We start from the raw sequence: 14,861 nt of genomic DNA, 5'->3' as shown, positions 1-14,861 counted from the left end.
CTATCTATCTATCTATCTATATGTCTCTATCTCTATCTATCTATCTAGTGACTCTCAGGGCGGCGCGGCCCCCTTTTATACCCTTCCTGGACGATGAAGATGTTCCTGCACATGAAGATGTTCCTACACAGCAGCCATTGAGGATGTTCCTACACAGCAGCCAATGAAAATGTTCCTACACAGCAGCCAGATTGTGACATCACAGAGCATCCCTGTGATGTCACAATCTGGCTGCTGTGTAGGAACATTTTCATTGGCTGCTGTGTAGGAACATCCTCAATGGCTGCTGTGTAGGAACATCTTCATTGGCTGCTGTGTAGGAACAGTCTCATTGGCTGCTGTGTCTATCTATCTATCTATCTATCTATCTATCTATCTATCTATCTATCTATCTATCTATCTATCTATCTATCTATCTATCTATCTATCTATCTATCTATATGTCTCTATCTCTATCTATCTATCTAGTGACTCTCAGGGCGGCGCGGCCCCCTTTTATACCCTTCCTGGACGATGAAGATGTTCCTGCACATGAAGATGTTCCTACACAGCAGCCATTGAGGATGTTCCTACACAGCAGCCAATGAAAATGGTCCGACACAGCAGCCAGATTGTGACATCACAGAGCATCCCTGTGATGGCACAATATGGCTGCTGTGTAGGAACATTTTCATTGGCTGCTGTGTAGGAACATCCTCAATGGCTGCTGTGTAGGAACATCTTCATTGGCTGCTGTGTAGGAACAGTCTCATTGGCTGCTGTGTCTATCTATCTATCTATCTATCTATCTATCTATCTATCTATCTATCTATCTATCAATCTATCTATCTATCTATCTATCTATCTATCTATCTATCTATCTATCTCTATCTCTATCTATCTATCTAGTGACTCTCAGGGCGGCGCGGCCCCCTTTTATACCCTTCCTGGACGATGAAGATGTTCCTGCACATGAAGATGTTCCTACACAGCAGCCATTGAGGATGTTCCTACACAGCAGCCAATGAAAATGGTCCTACACAGCAGCCAGATTGTGACATCACAGAGCATCCCTGTGATGTCACAATCTGGCTGCTGTGTAGGACCATTTTCATTGGCTGCTGTGTAGGAACATCCTCAATGGCTGCTGTGTAGGAACATCTTCATGTGCAGGAACATCTTCATCGTCCAGGAAGGGTATAAAAGGGGGCCGCGCCGCCCTGAGAGTCACTAGATAGATAGATAGAGATAGAGACATATATATAGATAGATAGATAGATAGATAGATAGATAGATAGATAGATAGATAGATAGATAGATAGATAGATAGATAGACACAGCAGCCAATGAGACTGTTCCTACACAGCAGCCAATGAAGATGTTCCTACACAGCAGCCATTGAGGATGTTCCTACACAGCAGCCAATGAAAATGTTCCTACACAGCAGCCAGATTGTGACATCACAGAGCATCCCTGTGATGTCACAATCTGGCTGCTGTGTAGGAACATTTTCATTGGCTGCTGTGTAGGAACATCCTCAATGGCTGCTGTGTAGGAACATCTTCATTGGCTGCTGTGTAGGAACAGTCTCATTGGCTGCTGTGTCTATCTATCTATCTATCTATCTATCTATCTATCTATCTATCTATCTATCTATCTATCTATCTATCTATCTATCTATCTATCTATCTATCTATCTATCTATATGTCTCTATCTCTATCTATCTATCTAGTGACTCTCAGGGCGGCGCGGCCCCCTTTTATACCCTTCCTGGACGATGAAGATGTTCCTGCACATGAAGATGTTCCTACACAGCAGCCATTGAGGATGTTCCTACACAGCAGCCAATGAAAATGGTCCTACACAGCAGCCAGATTGTGACATCACAGAGCATCCCTGTGATGTCACAATCTGGCTGCTGTGTAGGAACATTTTCATTGGCTGCTGTGTAGGAACATCCTCAATGGCTGCTGTGTAGGAACATCTTCATTGGCTGCTGTGTAGGAACAGTCTCATTGGCTGCTGTGTCTATCTATCTATCTATCTATCTATCTATCTATCTATCTATCTATCTATCTATCTATCTATCTATCTATCTATCTATCTATCTATCTATATGTCTCTATCTCTATCTATCTATCTAGTGACTCTCAGGGCGGCGCGGCCCCCTTTTATACCCTTCCTGGACGATGAAGATGTTCCTGCACATGAAGATGTTCCTACACAGCAGCCATTGAGGATGTTCCTACACAGCAGCCAATGAAAATGGTCCTACACAGCAGCCAGATTGTGACATCACAGAGCATCCCTGTGATGTCACAATCTGGCTGCTGTGTAGGAACATTTTCATTGGCTGCTGTGTAGGAACATCCTCAATGGCTGCTGTGTAGGAACATCTTCATTGGCTGCTGTGTAGGAACAGTCTCATTGGCTGCTGTGTCTATCTATCTATCTATCTATCTATCTATCTATCTATCTATCTATCTATCTATCTATCTATCTATCTATCTATCTATCTATCTATCTATATGTCTCTATCTCTATCTTTCTATCTAGTGACTCTCAGGGCGGCGCGGCCCCCTTTTATACCCTTCCTGGACGATGAAGATGTTCCTGCACATGAAGATGTTCCTACACAGCAGCCATTGAGGATGTTCCTACACAGCAGCCAATGAAAATGGTCCTACACAGCAGCCAGATTGTGACATCACAGAGCATCCCTGTGATGTCACAATCTGGCTGCTGTGTAGGAACATTTTCATTGGCTGCTGTGTAGGAACATCTTCATTGGCTGCTGTGTAGGAACAGTCTCATTGGCTGCTGTGTCTATCTATCTATCTATCTATCTATCTATCTATCTATCTATCTATCTATCTATCTATCTATCTATCTATCTCTATCTCTATCTATCTATCTAGTGACTCTCAGGGCGGCGCGGCCCCCTTTTATACCCTTCCTGGACGATGAAGATGTTCCTGCACATGAAGATGTTCCTACACAGCAGCCATTGAGGATGTTCCTACACAGCAGCCAATGAAAATGGTCCTACACAGCAGCCAGATTGTGACATCACAGAGCATCCCTGTGATGTCACAATCTGGCTGCTGTGTAGGAACATTTTCATTGGCTGCTGTGTAGGAACATCCTCAATGGCTGCTGTGTAGGAACATCTTCATTGGCTGCTGTGTAGGAACAGTCTCATTGGCTGCTGTGTCTATCTATCTATCTATCTATCTATCTATCTATCTATCTATCTATCTATCTATCTATCTATCTATCTATCTATATGTCTCTATCTCTATCTATCTATCTAGTGAATCTCAGGGCGGCGCGGCCCCCTTTTATACCCTTCCTGGACGATGAAGATGTTCCTGCACATGAAGATGTTCCTACACAGCAGCCATTGAGGATGTTCCTACACAGCAGCCAATGAAAATGGTCCTACACAGCAGCCAGATTGTGACATCACAGAGCATCCCTGTGATGTCACAATCTGGCTGCTGTGTAGGAACATTTTCATTGGCTGCTGTGTAGGAACATCCTCAATGGCTGCTGTGTAGGAACATCTTCATTGGCTGCTGTGTAGGAACAGTCTCATTGGCTGCTGTGTCTATCTATCTATCTATCTATCTATCTATCTATCTATCTATCTATCTATCTATCTATCTATCTATCTATCTATCTATATGTCTCTATCTCTATCTTTCTATCTAGTGACTCTCAGGGCGGCGCGGCCCCCTTTTATACCCTTCCTGGACGATGAAGATGTTCCTGCACATGAAGATGTTCCTACACAGCAGCCATTGAGGATGTTCCTACACAGCAGCCAATGAAAATGGTCCTACACAGCAGCCAGATTGTGACATCACAGAGCATCCCTGTGATGTCACAATCTGGCTGCTGTGTAGGAACATTTTCATTGGCTGCTGTGTAGGAACATCTTCATTGGCTGCTGTGTAGGAACAGTCTCATTGGCTGCTGTGTCTATCTATCTATCTATCTATCTATCTATCTATCTATCTATCTATCTATCTATCTATCTATCTATCTATCTATCTATCTATCTATCTATCTATCTATCTATCTATCTATCTATCTCTATCTCTATCTATCTATCTAGTGACTCTCAGGGCGGCGCGGCCCCCTTTTATACCCTTCCTGGACGATGAAGATGTTCCTGCACATGAAGATGTTCCTACACAGCAGCCATTGAGGATGTTCCTACACAGCAGCCAATGAAAATGGTCCTACACAGCAGCCAGATTGTGACATCACAGAGCATCCCTGTGATGTCACAATCTGGCTGTTGTGTAGGAACATTTTCATTGGCTGCTGTGTAGGAACATCCTCAATGGCTGCTGTGTAGGAACATCTTCATTGGCTGCTGTGTAGGAACAGTCTCATTGGCTGCTGTGTCTATCTATCTATCTATCTATCTATCTATCTATCTATCTATCTATCTATCTATCTATCTATCTATCTATCTATCTATCTATCTATATGTCTCTATCTCTATCTATCTATCTAGTGACTCTCAGGGCGGCGCGGCCCCCTTTTATACCCTTCCTGGACGATGAAGATGTTCCTGCACATGAAGATGTTCCTACACAGCAGCCATTGAGGATGTTCCTACACAGCAGCCAATGAAAATGGTCCTACACAGCAGCCAGATTGTGACATCACAGAGCATCCCTGTGATGTCACAATCTGGCTGCTGTGTAGGAACATTTTCATTGGCTGCTGTGTAGGAACATCCTCAATGGCTGCTGTGTAGGAACATCTTCATTGGCTGCTGTGTAGGAACAGTCTCATTGGCTGCTGTGTCTATCTATCTATCTATCTATCTATCTATCTATCTATCTATCTATCTATCTATCTATCTATCTATCTATCTATCTATCTATCTATCTATCTATCTATCTATATGTCTCTATCTCTATCTATCTATCTAGTGACTCTCAGGGCGGCGCGGCCCCCTTTTATACCCTTCCTGGACGATGAAGATGTTCCTGCACATGAAGATGTTCCTACACAGCAGCCATTGAGGATGTTCCTACACAGCAGCCAATGAAAATGGTCCTACACAGCAGCCAGATTGTGACATCACAGAGCATCCCTGTGATGTCACAATCTGGCTGCTGTGTAGGAACATTTTCATTGGCTGCTGTGTAGGAACATCTTCATTGGCTGCTGTGTAGAAACAGTCTCATTGGCTGCTGTGTCTATCTATCTATCTATCTATCTATCTATCTATCTATCTATCTATCTATCTATCTATCTATCTATCTATCTATCTATCTATCTATCTATCTATCTATCTATCTATCTATCTATCTATCTCTATCTCTATCTATCTATCTAGTGACTCTCAGGGCAGCGCGGCCCCCTTTTATACCCTTCCTGGACGATGAAGATGTTCCTGCACATGAAGATGTTCCTACACAGCAGCCATTGAGGATGTTCCTACACAGCAGCCAATGAAAATGGTCCTACACAGCAGCCAGATTGTGACATCACAGAGCATCCCTGTGATGTCACAATCTGGCTGCTGTGTAGGAACATTTTCATTGGCTGCTGTGTAGGAACATCCTCAATGGCTGCTGTGTAGGAACATCTTCATTGGCTGCTGTGTAGGAACAGTCTCATTGGCTGCTGTGTCTATCTATCTATCTATCTATCTATCTATCTATCTATCTATCTATCTATCTATCTATCTATCTATCTATCTATCTATATGTCTCTATCTCTATCTATCTATCTAGTGACTCTCAGGGCGGCGCGGCCCCCTTTTATACCCTTCCTGGACGATGAAGATGTTCCTGCACATGAAGATGTTCCTACACAGCAGCCATTGAGGATGTTCCTACACAGCAGCCAATGAAAATGGTCCTACACAGCAGCCAGATTGTGACATCACAGAGCATCCCTGTGATGTCACAATCTGGCTGTTGTGTAGGAACATTTTCATTGGCTGCTGTGTAGGAACATCCTCAATGGCTGCTGTGTAGGAACATCTTCATTGGCTGCTGTGTAGGAACAGTCTCATTGGCTGCTGTGTCTATCTATCTATCTATCTATCTATCTATCTATCTATCTATCTATCTATCTATCTATCTATCTATCTATCTATCTATCTATCTATCTATCTATCTATCTATCTATCTATCTATCTATCTATCTATCTATATGTCTCTATCTCTATCTATCTATCTAGTGACTCTCAGGGCGGCGCGGCCCCCTTTTATACCCTTCCTGGACGATGAAGATGTTCCTGCACATGAAGATGTTCCTACACAGCAGCCATTGAGGATGTTCCTACACAGCAGCCAATGAAAATGGTCCTACACAGCAGCCAGATTGTGACATCACAGAGCATCCCTGTGATGTCACAATCTGGCTGCTGTGTAGGAACATTTTCATTGGCTGCTGTGTAGGAACATCCTCAATGGCTGCTGTGTAGGAACATCTTCATTGGCTGCTGTGTAGGAACAGTCTCATTGGCTGCTGTGTCTATCTATCTATCTATCTATCTATCTATCTATCTATCTATCTATCTATCTATCTATCTATCTATCTATCTATCTATCTATCTATCTATCTATCTATCTATATGTCTCTATCTCTATCTATCTATCTAGTGACTCTCAGGGCGGCGCGGCCCCCTTTTATACCCTTCCTGGACGATGAAGATGTTCCTGCACATGAAGATGTTCCTACACAGCAGCCATTGAGGATGTTCCTACACAGCAGCCAATGAAAATGGTCCTACACAGCAGCCAGATTGTGACATCACAGAGCATCCCTGTGATGTCACAATCTGGCTGCTGTGTAGGAACATTTTCATTGGCTGCTGTGTAGGAACATCTTCATTGGCTGCTGTGTAGAAACAGTCTCATTGGCTGCTGTGTCTATCTATCTATCTATCTATCTATCTATCTATCTATCTATCTATCTATCTCTATCTCTATCTATCTATCTAGTGACTCTCAGGGCGGCGCGGCCCCCTTTTATACCCTTCCTGGACGATGAAGATGTTCCTGCACATGAAGATGTTCCTACACAGCAGCCATTGAGGATGTTCCTACACAGCAGCCAATGAAAATGGTCCTACACAGCAGCCAGATTGTGACATCACAGAGCATCCCTGTGATGTCACAATCTGGCTGCTGTGTAGGAACATTTTCATTGGCTGCTGTGTAGGAACATCCTCAATGGCTGCTGTGTAGGAACATCTTCATTGGCTGCTGTGTAGGAACAGTCTCATTGGCTGCTGTGTCTATCTATCTATCTATCTATCTATCTATCTATCTATCTATCTATCTATCTATCTATCTATCTATCTATCTATCTATCTATATGTCTCTATCTCTATCTATCTATCTAGTGACTCTCAGGGCGGCGCGGCCCCCTTTTATACCCTTCCTGGACGATGAAGATGTTCCTGCACATGAAGATGTTCCTACACAGCAGCCATTGAGGATGTTCCTACACAGCAGCCAATGAAAATGGTCCTACACAGCAGCCAGATTGTGACATCACAGAGCATCCCTGTGATGTCACAATCTGGCTGCTGTGTAGGAACAGTCTCATTGGCTGCTGTGTCTATCTATCTATCTATCTATCTATCTATCTATCTATCTATCTATCTATCTATCTATCTATCTATCTATCTATCTATCTATCTATCTATCTATCTATCTATCTATCTATCTATCTATCTATCTATCTATCTATCTATATGTCTCTATCTCTATCTATCTATCTAGTGACTCTCAGGGCGGCGCGGCCCCCTTTTATACCCTTCCTGGACGATGAAGATGTTCCTGCACATGAAGATGTTCCTACACAGCAGCCATTGAGGATGTTCCTACACAGCAGCCAATGAAAATGGTCCTACACAGCAGCCAGATTGTGACATCACAGAGCATCCCTGTGATGTCACAATCTGGCTGCTGTGTAGGAACATTTTCATTGGCTGCTGTGTAGGAACATCCTCAATGGCTGCTGTGTAGGAACATCTTCATTGGCTGCTGTGTAGGAACAGTCTCATTGGCTGCTGTGTCTATCTATCTATCTATCTATCTATCTATCTATCTATCTATCTATCTATCTATCTATCTATCTATCTATATGTCTCTATCTCTATCTATCTATCTAGTGACTCTCAGGGCGGCGCGGCCCCCTTTTATACCCTTCCTGGACGATGAAGATGTTCCTGCACATGAAGATGTTCCTACACAGCAGCCATTGAGGATGTTCCTACACAGCAGCCAATGAAAATGGTCCTACACAGCAGCCAGATTGTGACATCACAGAGCATCCCTGTGATGTCACAATCTGGCTGCTGTGTAGGAACATTTTCATTGGCTGCTGTGTAGGAACATCCTCAATGGCTGCTGTGTAGGAACATCTTCATTGGCTGCTGTGTAGGAACAGTCTCATTGGCTGCTGTGTCTATCTATCTATCTATCTATCTATCTATCTATCTATCTATCTATCTATCTATCTATCTATCTATCTATCTATCTATCTATCTATATGTCTCTATCTCTATCTTTCTATCTAGTGACTCTCAGGGCGGCGCGGCCCCCTTTTATACCCTTCCTGGACGATGAAGATGTTCCTGCACATGAAGATGTTCCTACACAGCAGCCATTGAGGATGTTCCTACACAGCAGCCAATGAAAATGGTCCTACACAGCAGCCAGATTGTGACATCACAGAGCATCCCTGTGATGTCACAATCTGGCTGCTGTGTAGGAACATTTTCATTGGCTGCTGTGTAGGAACATCTTCATTGGCTGCTGTGTAGGAACAGTCTCATTGGCTGCTGTGTCTATCTATCTATCTATCTATCTATCTATCTATCTATCTATCTATCTATCTATCTATCTATCTATCTATCTATCTATCTATCTATCTATCTATCTCTATCTCTATCTATCTATCTAGTGACTCTCAGGGCGGCGCGGCCCCCTTTTATACCCTTCCTGGACGATGAAGATGTTCCTGCACATGAAGATGTTCCTACACAGCAGCCATTGAGGATGTTCCTACACAGCAGCCAATGAAAATGGTCCTACACAGCAGCCAGATTGTGACATCACAGAGCATCCCTGTGATGTCACAATCTGGCTGCTGTGTAGGAACATTTTCATTGGCTGCTGTGTAGGAACATCCTCAATGGCTGCTGTGTAGGAACATCTTCATTGGCTGCTGTGTAGGAACAGTCTCATTGGCTGCTGTGTCTATCTATCTATCTATCTATCTATCTATCTATCTATCTATCTATCTATCTATCTATCTATCTATCTATCTATATGTCTCTATCTCTATCTATCTATCTAGTGACTCTCAGGGCGGCGCGGCCCCCTTTTATACCCTTCCTGGACGATGAAGATGTTCCTGCACATGAAGATGTTCCTACACAGCAGCCATTGAGGATGTTCCTACACAGCAGCCAATGAAAATGGTCCTACACAGCAGCCAGATTGTGACATCACAGAGCATCCCTGTGATGTCACAATCTGGCTGCTGTGTAGGAACATTTTCATTGGCTGCTGTGTAGGAACATCCTCAATGGCTGCTGTGTAGGAACATCTTCATTGGCTGCTGTGTAGGAACAGTCTCATTGGCTGCTGTGTCTATCTATCTATCTATCTATCTATCTATCTATCTATCTATCTATCTATCTATCTATCTATCTATCTATCTATCTATCTATCTATCTATCTATCTATCTATATGTCTCTATCTCTATCTTTCTATCTAGTGACTCTCAGGGCGGCGCGGCCCCCTTTTATACCCTTCCTGGACGATGAAGATGTTCCTGCACATGAAGATGTTCCTACACAGCAGCCATTGAGGATGTTCCTACACAGCAGCCAATGAAAATGGTCCTACACAGCAGCCAGATTGTGACATCACAGAGCATCCCTGTGATGTCACAATCTGGCTGCTGTGTAGGAACATTTTCATTGGCTGCTGTGTAGGAACATCTTCATTGGCTGCTGTGTAGGAACAGTCTCATTGGCTGCTGTGTCTATCTATCTATCTATCTATCTATCTATCTATCTATCTATCTATCTATCTATCTATCTATCTATCTATCTATCTATCTATCTATCTATCTATCTATCTATCTCTATCTCTATCTATCTATCTAGTGACTCTCAGGGCGGCGCGGCCCCCTTTTATACCCTTCCTGGACGATGAAGATGTTCCTGCACATGAAGATGTTCCTACACAGCAGCCATTGAGGATGTTCCTACACAGCAGCCAATGAAAATGGTCCTACACAGCAGCCAGATTGTGACATCACAGAGCATCCCTGTGATGTCACAATCTGGCTGTTGTGTAGGAACATTTTCATTGGCTGCTGTGTAGGAACATCCTCAATGGCTGCTGTGTAGGAACATCTTCATTGGCTGCTGTGTAGGAACAGTCTCATTGGCTGCTGTGTCTATCTATCTATCTATCTATCTATCTATCTATCTATCTATCTATCTATCTATCTATCTATCTATCTATCTATCTATCTATCTATCTATCTATATGTCTCTATCTCTATCTATCTATCTAGTGACTCTCAGGGCGGCGCGGCCCCCTTTTATACCCTTCCTGGACGATGAAGATGTTCCTGCACATGAAGATGTTCCTACACAGCAGCCATTGAGGATGTTCCTACACAGCAGCCAATGAAAATGGTCCTACACAGCAGCCAGATTGTGACATCACAGAGCATCCCTGTGATGTCACAATCTGGCTGCTGTGTAGGAACATTTTCATTGGCTGCTGTGTAGGAACATCCTCAATGGCTGCTGTGTAGGAACATCTTCATTGGCTGCTGTGTAGGAACAGTCTCATTGGCTGCTGTGTCTATCTATCTATCTATCTATCTATCTATCTATCTATCTATCTATCTATCTATCTATCTATCTATCTATCTATCTATCTATCTATCTATCTATCTATCTATATGTCTCTATCTCTATCTATCTATCTAGTGACTCTCAGGGCGGCGCGGCCCCCTTTTATACCCTTCCTGGACGATGAAGATGTTCCTGCACATGAAGATGTTCCTACACAGCAGCCATTGAGGATGTTCCTACACAGCAGCCAATGAAAATGGTCCTACACAGCAGCCAGATTGTGACATCACAGAGCATCCCTGTGATGTCACAATCTGGCTGCTGTGTAGGAACATTTTCATTGGCTGCTGTGTAGGAACATCTTCATTGGCTGCTGTGTAGAAACAGTCTCATTGGCTGCTGTGTCTATCTATCTATCTATCTATCTATCTATCTATCTATCTATCTATCTATCTATCTATCTATCTATCTATCTATCTATCTATCTATCTATCTCTATCTCTATCTATCTATCTAGTGACTCTCAGGGCAGCGCGGCCCCCTTTTATACCCTTCCTGGACGATGAAGATGTTCCTGCACATGAAGATGTTCCTACACAGCAGCCATTGAGGATGTTCCTACACAGCAGCCAATGAAAATGGTCCTACACAGCAGCCAGATTGTGACATCACAGAGCATCCCTGTGATGTCACAATCTGGCTGCTGTGTAGGAACATTTTCATTGGCTGCTGTGTAGGAACATCCTCAATGGCTGCTGTGTAGGAACATCTTCATTGGCTGCTGTGTAGGAACAGTCTCATTGGCTGCTGTGTCTATCTATCTATCTATCTATCTATCTATCTATCTATCTATCTATCTATCTATCTATCTATCTATCTATCTATCTATCTATCTATCTATCTATCTATCTATCTATATGTCTCTATCTCTATCTATCTATCTAGTGACTCTCAGGGCGGCGCGGCCCCCTTTTATACCCTTCCTGGACGATGAAGATGTTCCTGCACATGAAGATGTTCCTACACAGCAGCCATTGAGGATGTTCCTACACAGCAGCCAATGAAAATGGTCCTACACAGCAGCCAGATTGTGACATCACAGAGCATCCCTGTGATGTCACAATCTGGCTGTTGTGTAGGAACATTTTCATTGGCTGCTGTGTAGGAACATCCTCAATGGCTGCTGTGTAGGAACATCTTCATTGGCTGCTGTGTAGGAACAGTCTCATTGGCTGCTGTGTCTATCTATCTATCTATCTATCTATCTATCTATCTATCTATCTATCTATCTATCTATCTATCTATCTATCTATCTATCTATCTATCTATCTATCTATCTATCTATCTATCTATATGTCTCTATCTCTATCTATCTATCTAGTGACTCTCAGGGCGGCGCGGCCCCCTTTTATACCCTTCCTGGACGATGAAGATGTTCCTGCACATGAAGATGTTCCTACACAGCAGCCATTGAGGATGTTCCTACACAGCAGCCAATGAAAATGGTCCTACACAGCAGCCAGATTGTGACATCACAGAGCATCCCTGTGATGTCACAATCTGGCTGCTGTGTAGGAACATTTTCATTGGCTGCTGTGTAGGAACATCCTCAATGGCTGCTGTGTAGGAACATCTTCATTGGCTGCTGTGTAGGAACAGTCTCATTGGCTGCTGTGTCTATCTATCTATCTATCTATCTATCTATCTATCTATCTATCTATCTATCTATCTATCTATCTATCTATCTATCTATCTATATGTCTCTATCTCTATCTATCTATCTAGTGACTCTCAGGGCGGCGCGGCCCCCTTTTATACCCTTCCTGGACGATGAAGATGTTCCTGCACATGAAGATGTTCCTACACAGCAGCCATTGAGGATGTTCCTACACAGCAGCCAATGAAAATGGTCCTACACAGCAGCCAGATTGTGACATCACAGAGCATCCCTGTGATGTCACAATCTGGCTGCTGTGTAGGAACATTTTCATTGGCTGCTGTGTAGGAACATCTTCATTGGCTGCTGTGTAGAAACAGTCTCATTGGCTGCTGTGTCTATCTATCTATCTATCTATCTATCTATCTATCTATCTATCTATCTATCTATCTATCTATCTATCTCTATCTCTATCTATCTATCTAGTGACTCTCAGGGCGGCGCGGCCCCCTTTTATACCCTTCCTGGACGATGAAGATGTTCCTGCACATGAAGATGTTCCTACACAGCAGCCATTGAGGATGTTCCTACACAGCAGCCAATGAAAATGGTCCTACACAGCAGCCAGATTGTGACATCACAGAGCATCCCTGTGATGTCACAATCTGGCTGCTGTGTAGGAACATTTTCATTGGCTGCTGTGTAGGAACATCCTCAATGGCTGCTGTGTAGGAACATCTTCATTGGCTGCTGTGTAGGAACAGTCTCATTGGCTGCTGTGTCTATCTATCTATCTATCTATCTATCTATCTATCTATCTATCTATCTATCTATCTATCTATCTATCTATCTATCTATCTATATGTCTCTATCTCTATCTATCTATCTAGTGACTCTCAGGGCGGCGCGGCCCCCTTTTATACCCTTCCTGGACGATGAAGATGTTCCTGCACATGAAGATGTTCCTACACAGCAGCCATTGAGGATGTTCCTACACAGCAGCCAATGAAAATGGTCCTACACAGCAGCCAGATTGTGACATCACAGAGCATCCCTGTGATGTCACAATCTGGCTGCTGTGTAGGAACAGTCTCATTGGCTGCTGTGTCTATCTATCTATCTATCTATCTATCTATCTATCTATCTATCTATCTATCTATCTATCTATCTATCTATCTATCTATCTATCTATCTATCTATCTATCTATCTATCTATCTATCTATCTATCTATATGTCTCTATCTCTATCTATCTATCTAGTGACTCTCAGGGCGGCGCGGCCCCCTTTTATACCCTTCCTGGACGATGAAGATGTTCCTGCACATGAAGATGTTCCTACACAGCAGCCATTGAGGATGTTCCTACACAGCAGCCAATGAAAATGGTCCTACACAGCAGCCAGATTGTGACATCACAGAGCATCCCTGTGATGTCACAATCTGGCTGCTGTGTAGGAACATTTTCATTGGCTGCTGTGTAGGAACATCCTCAATGGCTGCTGTGTAGGAACATCTTCATTGGCTGCTGTGTAGGAACAGTCTCATTGGCTGCTGTGTCTATCTATCTATCTATCTATCTATCTATCTATCTATCTATCTATCTATCTATCTATCTATCTATCTATCTATCTATCTATCTATCTATCTATCTATCTATATGTCTCTATCTCTATCTATCTATCTAGTGACTCTCAGGGCGGCGCGGCCCCCTTTTATACCCTTCCTGGACGATGAAGATGTTCCTGCACATGAAGATGTTCCTACACAGCAGCCATTGAGGATGTTCCTACACAGCAGCCAATGAAAATGGTCCTACACAGCAGCCAGATTGTGACATCACAGAGCATCCCTGTGATGTCACAATCTGGCTGCTGTGTAGGAACATTTTCATTGGCTGCTGTGTAGGAACATCTTCATTGGCTGCTGTGTAGGAACAGTCTCATTGGCTGCTGTGTCTATCTATCTATCTATCTATCTATCTATCTATCTATCTATCTATCTATCTATCTATCTATCTATCTATCTATCTATCTATCTATCTATCTATCTATCTATCTATATGTCTCTATCTCTATCTATCTATCTAGTGACTCTCAGGGCGGCGCGGCCCCCTTTTATACCCTTCCTGGACGATGAAGATGTTCCTGCACATGAAGATGTTCCTACACAGCAGCCATTGAGGATGTTCCTACACAGCAGCCAATGAAAATGGTCCTACACAGCAGCCAGATTGTGACATCACAGAGCATCCCTGTGATGTCACAATCTGGCTGCTGTGTAGGAACAGTCTCATTGGCTGCTGTGTCTATCTATCTATCTATCTATCTATCTATCTATCTATCTATCTATCTATC

Source organism: Borostomias antarcticus (genome assembly GCF_949987555.1).
Source record: "Borostomias antarcticus genome assembly, contig: scaffold_50, whole genome shotgun sequence".
Classification (NCBI taxonomy): Eukaryota; Metazoa; Chordata; class Actinopteri; order Stomiiformes; family Stomiidae; genus Borostomias; species Borostomias antarcticus.
Note: the sequence above shows the minus strand (reverse complement) of the source record.